The sequence below is a fragment of the Benincasa hispida genome, chromosome 11, assembly GCF_027475165.1.
Source record: "Benincasa hispida cultivar pf3 chromosome 11, pf3_genome.v1.1, whole genome shotgun sequence".
Lineage (NCBI taxonomy): Eukaryota > Viridiplantae > Streptophyta > Magnoliopsida > Cucurbitales > Cucurbitaceae > Benincasa > Benincasa hispida.
The window spans coordinates 8,185,886-8,193,724 of NC_143488.1; positions in this window are offsets into that span (position 1 = coordinate 8,185,886).

The window sequence follows — 7,839 nt, forward strand, 5'->3', positions numbered from 1 at the left end:
TACATTGTAGCAAGCACTTTATAGAAATTAAGTTCCTTTTTAATTTAAGAACTACAAATACATCTTTTAAAACAAGAAATCTATTTTGTAAAGTTAACTGGATTCCTTCCACTGCCACAGCTAAGACAACGTGCTCGATGCCTACTCGCATCGTCATCTCACAAGCCTCGAGTTTCGCAAGGATCTATTCCCCTGAAAAAAAGAACAAACATGATTAGTGGCGCCCGAATCAATTATCCAGGCAGAATCATTATTCCACGAAAATCACATTTACCTTTGTTCGCCTTGGCCTTAGCCTTGGAGGCCTTCATTTCCTTCAGATAGCGAGGAAAATTCCTCTTCAAATGTCCGTCTTGGTTGCAGTGGAAACATTTTCCCTTGTCAACCGGCAGACGCCTATTCCTCTGGGCGACAGGTGGTTGGTTAGTAGGTGGCTTCTCTTTTCCCCTACCACCTTTCTTCTTCTTCCCCTTTCCAAAGTTAGAAATAGAAAGTGCAGACTTTGTCCCTGAGGTAGAGAGTTGTCATACCAATTGAAGAGTTCCATGAGCACGTTCGAATCACTCCGATCTCATCGTGACCAAAATACACAATATACATTCACACGCACAGTTATGCAAATAAATCATAATTAACATGCTTTGAACAAGAAATAAACGAGGGAGAGAGTTGTCATACCAATCGAATACTTTCTTCAAACTTCGGAACTCAACGCAGTGGAAACCTCTACCCGATCAACCAACGCCCTAACAACTGCACGAACACAAACGCCGCGGGGAAGACACTACCAGAAAAGAGCCCTAGGTATTCTCGAGTGAGAACCCAAAGCGTGGTCTTTGGTGAATTTGGTAGAGGAAGAAGGAAGTCTAGATCGTGTAGGCGATAAGATAGTAGGAGGGAAAAGGCGTTATCCTATAGCACAATGCTTATCGTTTAGGAGAAACTACACGATCATGTAGGTTTTACTGAACGATCGTTTAGCAAACTCGGCACACAATATGATTGTTTAGGTAAGCTATCCGATCGTGTAGAAACTAGTGTGAATCGTTTAGGCACGAGGTAGACGATCGTTTAGACGCAGAGCGGCTATCGTATAGGCTCTCGATTCTTTTAAGCGATCGTTTACGATTTCACCAATGTGCTCGCTCTATTTCTTTTTGGATAGATGATTCAAAATGAAAACCAATTTCACTTTAATTCATCGGTTACAATAACCGATGCATTCCTATTAATCCAAGTCCGAACGTGATTTTTATGTTAATTATCATATAATTAACCAACTAAAATATTAATAAATATAATGATATTATATTTTTAACCTATAGTTTGATATCACATATCTACTATGGTATTTTCTCTTCTACTTGACATAAATCATATTTATATCTAATTTCCTCCAAAATAATGTATCTCATACATTTAGCCAATTATATCATATATAATTAACTAGTCCAATTATATCAAATATATAATCGAACTTCCTCTTGTCAATTTGAACATTTCAAATTAATCCAAACACTGATTCTTGACTTTATCCAAGCTACCCAGGGGACCTAATGGACCTGTTGCTCGAAGCTCCAACGGTCCGTGAATAGCTGACTAAACTCTTTAGCCATGGCATCCATCATCCGTTAACTGCCAGGCATTCCACTAAAGACTAACAGTTGAACTCTTCTTACCATAGATATATTTCTGTGTCCATTGGATATAACCAATCATAAGTAGGATGACCTTTCACAGATGCTCGTAAGTACAACTAGACCAAATTATCGTTTTGCCCCTATAGTTACATCTCAATTCTTAAATACCACCGATTTCTTTAATGAACAAAACAACATAGTCCAACTATGTGTGAACACCTCTCGGGCCAAGAAAAAGTGTGTGGCGCCATATCGTTCAAGCCCTGGAATCAACTCTTAAGGGAGCTATCTATCTACTTACCCCTACCTTGGGGAAGGAGTGAATTCCATCTTGTGTAGTTGAGTTTCCAACTCCCAAATCAGACAAATCCCCAAAATGGTAGGTTTGAATCGACGACCTGGCCATCGCACCGATACAAATCAAAGGACTGCCCTCAATGGCAGGAGTTCCCAACTCACTCAGGATTAAGGTCATGTTACCTATGGTCATCCTAGTGAAGTGAAGTCTTCTTCATGAACGGTGTTATTATTGGGGTTGATGCCCTAAAGTCACGTGTCCTGTAGTTTGGAAATAGTATATACGAACGCTTGTGTTATTAATATATGATATTTACTTCACATGTTGTATTTTTGTTCGGTTACTTATTTTATTTGCTTTACCACAAACCAATAAACATAAAATCTCTGGTTATCTGTATGTGACTCAAGCATGTATGTGGTGACATACAAGTGGATCATGTCTTGAGTGATAACCAAAATGGTCTGAAGTATATGGATATAGGAGGAAACCTTATCCTAGTAACACTATAGATGTGGCCCGATTTGTGGAATGGTCACAAGTGTTGTGACTTGTCATAGATGGTCTGATTTTGATCATTCGTATAGGGGACATGTGAGTGGGGGCGTCCTATACAAAGAGTTTGTATATGACTTGACCACGAAGTGTTAACGTCTTGTTATATAACTGAAAGATCTCATACCGAGAGTTCCATGAGCGCGTTCAGATCGCTCCAATCTCACCGTGACCGAAATATAACATTATACATTCAACACATACAGTTATGCAAATAAACTCTAATTAACGGCATGCTACTAACAACAAATAACATAAAGGGACAGATTTCCATACCAGTTGAAGACAATCTTCAATCTTCAGAACTCCAACGCAGCGGAACCCTCTAAGTGATCTACCAACGCTTGGTGGGAACGTCGACTGCAGCAACATGATCAACGCGAATTCACGACCGCAACGGGGACAACACCACCACTAATGAGCCCCGAGTATTCTCGGAGTGAAAACCCAAAGGGTTGGCTTTGGTGAATTTGGCAGAGGACGGAGGAAATACAAATCGTGTAGGCGATAAGCAATTGGGAGGGAAAACAATGCTATCGCATAGCAGAAGTACTTATCGTCTAGAGGAGCTATACGATCGTCTAGGATATACTGAACGATCGTTTAGGAAAAGGTGTACGATCGTTTAGTTAAATCAGCACACTATACGATCATTTATAAAAGCTATCCGATTGTGTAAGCGAGAGTGTGCGATCGTTTAACGCGAGGTAGACGATCATTTAGGCGGAGAAGAGCTATCGTATAGTCTCTCAAGCGATCGTTTTAAAAAACACTGCACGCTTTCGAATTCTCTTGGGCGAATGACGGACTATCGATTGAACTATTCAAAAATGAAAACATTTTTCATTTTAACCCATCAGTTACCATAATCGTTGTTGCCCACTAACCCACTTCCGAATGTGAAATTTTTGGCATAATTATCTTATAATTAACCAATTTATTTAATTAATTAATAAATATAATCATATTATATTTTTTATCCTATAGTTTGATATCACATATCTACTATAGTATTTTCTCCTCTACTTGATATAAATCATATTTATATCTAATTTCCTCCAAGAAAATGTATTTCATACATTTGGCCAATTATATCATATATAATTAACCAGTCTAATTATATCATATATAATCAAACTTCCTCTTTTCAATTTGAACATTTCAAATTAACCCAAATACTGGTTTTCGACTTTATCCAAGCTACCCAAGAGACTTAATGGACCTGTGGCTCGAAGTTCCAACAGTTCATGAATAGCTGACTAAACTCTTTAGCTATGAGATCCACCATTCGTTAACTGTCAGGCATTCCACTAAAGACCAACAGTTGAACTCTTCTTACCACAGATATATTTCTGTGTCCATTAGATATAACCAACCATGAGTAAGATGACCTTTCCTAGATGCTCGTAAGTACAACTAGACCATATTATCATTATGCTCCTGTAGTTACATCTCACTCCTTAAGTACCACTGATTCCTCTAATGAACAATACAACATAGTCCAACTATGTATGAACACCTCTTGGGCCAAGAGAAGGTGTGTGGCATCACATCATTCAAGCCCCGGAATCAGCCCTTAAGGGAGCCATCTATCTATTTACCCCTGCCTTGGGGAAGGAGTGAATTCCATCTTGTGTAGCTGAGTTCCCAGCTCCCAAATTAGACGAATCCCTAAAATGGTAGGTTTGAATTGGCGACCTGGCCACTCGCACCCATACAAATCAAAGGACTGCCCTCAATGACAGGAGTTCCTAACTCATTCAGGATTGAGGTCATGTTACCTATGGTCATCCTAGTGAAGTGAAGTCTCTGTCATGAACGGTGTTATATAACAAGACGTTAACACTTCGTGGTTAGGTCTTATACAAACTCTTTGTATAAGACGCCCCCACTCGCATGTCCCCAACACGAATGATCAAGATCAGACCATCTATGACATCACAACACTTGTGACCATTCTACAAGGCAGGTTGCATCTGTAACGTTACCAGGATAAGGTTTCCCTCCTATATCCATATACTACAGACCATTTCGGTTATCACTCAAGATATGATCCATTTGTATGTCACCACATACATGCTTGAGTCACATACAGATAACCAGGGATTTTATGTTTATTGGTTTGTGGTAAAGCAAATAAAACAAGCAACTGAGTAAAATACAAGATGTGAAGTAAATATCATTTATTATACAACACAAGCGTTCGTACAATCTATTTACAAACTACAGGGCACAAGACTTTAGGGCATCAACCCCAACAAAAACATTTGCCTCACCCCTTTTCCTTTCCTTACTTTTCAGTAAAGATTGGTATGTCTGCAACTTGTTGAGGAGAGTTTTAAGGGTATATTCCACTTTGTTAAGAATCACATTGCTAACAAAGTGGAGGAAGCTCTCCAGCAATGAATGTAGGTTTATGCTAACCTGAATGCACTCATAGATTCTAGACTCATTCATCTCCATTACATTGAAGTAGACCATCATGTTAAGCACATGTTCACGAACAGAGGTACCTTTCTCCATTTTGGAGTTGAAGATGTATTTTAGAGCCTTATGCTTGAGCTATTCAGATTGTTGTCCGAACATCCCTCACAGGGACTTCATGATCTCACGCGCTGAGACCATGGGCTCATGTTTCTTGGCCAACAGTCACTAAGACTGGCCAGGATATAGGCTTGGGCCTTCTTCTTCACCCATGTCCATTGCTTGTACGCCTCACGAACATTTCAAGCGACGTTTGGAGTTTTAATAGGAGGACAAACCTCCATAAGGGTGAACATAAGATCCTCATGATGAGTATCGTCGTGATCATATGTTTCCAACTAGCGTAGTTATCGCCAGTTAGTTTTTCGGCACTTAGCGATGCAATAATGGTTGTAGGCATTTTTAAATCCGTTTCTGAAAAAAAAAAAAAACTTTTATAAGGATTTTTTAAACCACATTTTAACCAATTAGTTTTAGCAAAACAGTTACCAAGTACCCTGAATGATTAAGACTTCTATTTTGCAATGATGTCCCAGCGAGGTGGGATAAACATCACCGATGGGTGATTAGATGCCCCTTCACTAGAAATGAGACACTCTCAACCATTAGGCAGAACCAACTCTTGGAACTGAACCTAACAATCACCATTTATTTGGTCCATAACTGTTAACCCTTAACAATTCCGCGTAAGTGTAACCCCTCGTTTTCGGCCCTAGAGTCCCGCCCTAATGCGCCCATCGTAAGGAAGAAGCAGATTAGGACAAGAGACTAAGTAACCTTATCCTATACAAGAAATCAAATAAAGAAATGCGCAAAACTGCCATCCATAGGGGGACACTCCCAGGGTACCCAAGGCGATGCGTAGAAACTTTTTTCAACCTAACGAGAGAGACCGTGGGATATGCTATCGCACTTTCCGCTCCCACTTACTATGAACATTCTCTCTATCCACCTTGATCTTGACCTACCCAAACACCATTCTTTAGAGGGACACTCCTAGGGTGCCACGAGGCCGAGGATAGGTCTCACGGTGTGGATAATTAAAGGGAGAAACGCGAGAGGGTTAAATGAAGCATCAAATGCCCCAAGTACCTCCCACTTAATATTCTACCTAGAGGTTCATTAACCTAGACAATTTGGCTACTAATTTTAGTCTAAGTCATTTTTAATCCGCTCAAAAATAACTTTTGTCTTTGAAAATGAAACAAGTTCAAGTAGTCACATTAAACTCTTTAATGGTCTGTCCTTAATCTTGTATGCATGCATCAAATCTATCTAACTCACCTTTCCAGGTAGGTTCCTAGGTAGGGGTATTCCGTTTCCGTCACCTTAAAAACCCTAGCCTAGAAAGAACCTGTCTTAGATAAAAGGTCCCTTATAGATAGATTTGCTACACTTTAACCTTTTATTAGTCAATTTAATCATATTAAACTGATAAAAGGATTAAAGCCTAAGGTTGCTAATCATATTAGAATCGAGATCTTAAGTCTATCTCATCCAAGTTTTAAAACAATTTTAAAATCAAGATTTAAACCTAAGTTAGCATGCATATCTTTCTTATCGATTTTAGTTCTAATTTCTTTATAACCCTTATAAAAGAAACAACTAAAAACATACATTGTCACACAACTAGGTATTTATAATGCTTATAAATTTAACCTATGTTTCATGCTTCATGCAATGTCCAGTCATTACTATACATAACTTTTATATGCAAGTAACAACCAAGCGCACATGCTTTCCATACACCCTTATACTATAACATTTATAATATAAAGATGATGCATGTCAATGCTTTATGCATATATAAATATAACTCTTATATTATATGATACATGAGCAATCTCTTACGTAATTTATATCATGCTTCTCTAAATCATAACATTTATAATAAAGAGATGATTCATGAAAAATGCATAACCTAAGGTGGGATTTTTCTATATGGCATACCATATGACAGATAAATATACACATCCTATGTATATAACACAGATTAATGGACCGAGATGAACCATGTCTAAAAATCGGAATGAAAAAACTCTATCTATTACATTTTTCCACTGACCAAACCAGTTCAGTCTTGAACCACCAGGCGAAGCTCCCATTATTTAGTAAACGCTCACCAGGTAAACAATCGTGTAGCGCACAAGATGATAACACGCGGATGCTAAACGATAATTTAGACGACAACAAAGTCGCATAGCTCGATCGTCTAGGCGATCACTTATCACATGAAAGGTAAACGATTTACTCCACGGTCGTATAGTCAGTAACTAAGTGATAAAGCTTGCTAAGCTATGCAATTGTCTAGTGCGCGCGGGAAAAATAGCTCCCGAGTATCCAATACTCAACGATCGTCTACCTCATAGTTTATATGGCCCGATCAATACTTGGTCTTCTTCATCTTCGAAGAACAACAACCCTTGCTACGAAGCTTCTTCACAAATGACTCACATACTCAAACTCTTTGAAATTACAAACTCGATAGCAGTTAATATGCCCAAAAACGCAGGGGCCTTTACAATTAACTTCAAAAATGTAAAAGAATTTAAACAATCTGAGGCTTCATCCCAGAAACTCCATTAATCCCACACATCCACAAATGATTTAACGATTAAACGGAAAGTAGACATGCTTCACCCATCGAGAATGTAAATGTAATTCTTTGCATCAATGAATTTGGAATATCAGAAACCTGACTTTGATACCAATTGAAGGAACTCTTATACAAGAGTACCTCTGAGCGGAAACAGATCTTTCTAAAGACATTGTGAAAAAATTACCACATTTGCATTCAAACATATAGATATGCATCATACTATAAATTACCGACATATTTTAAGATTAAATAACAAGAGAATA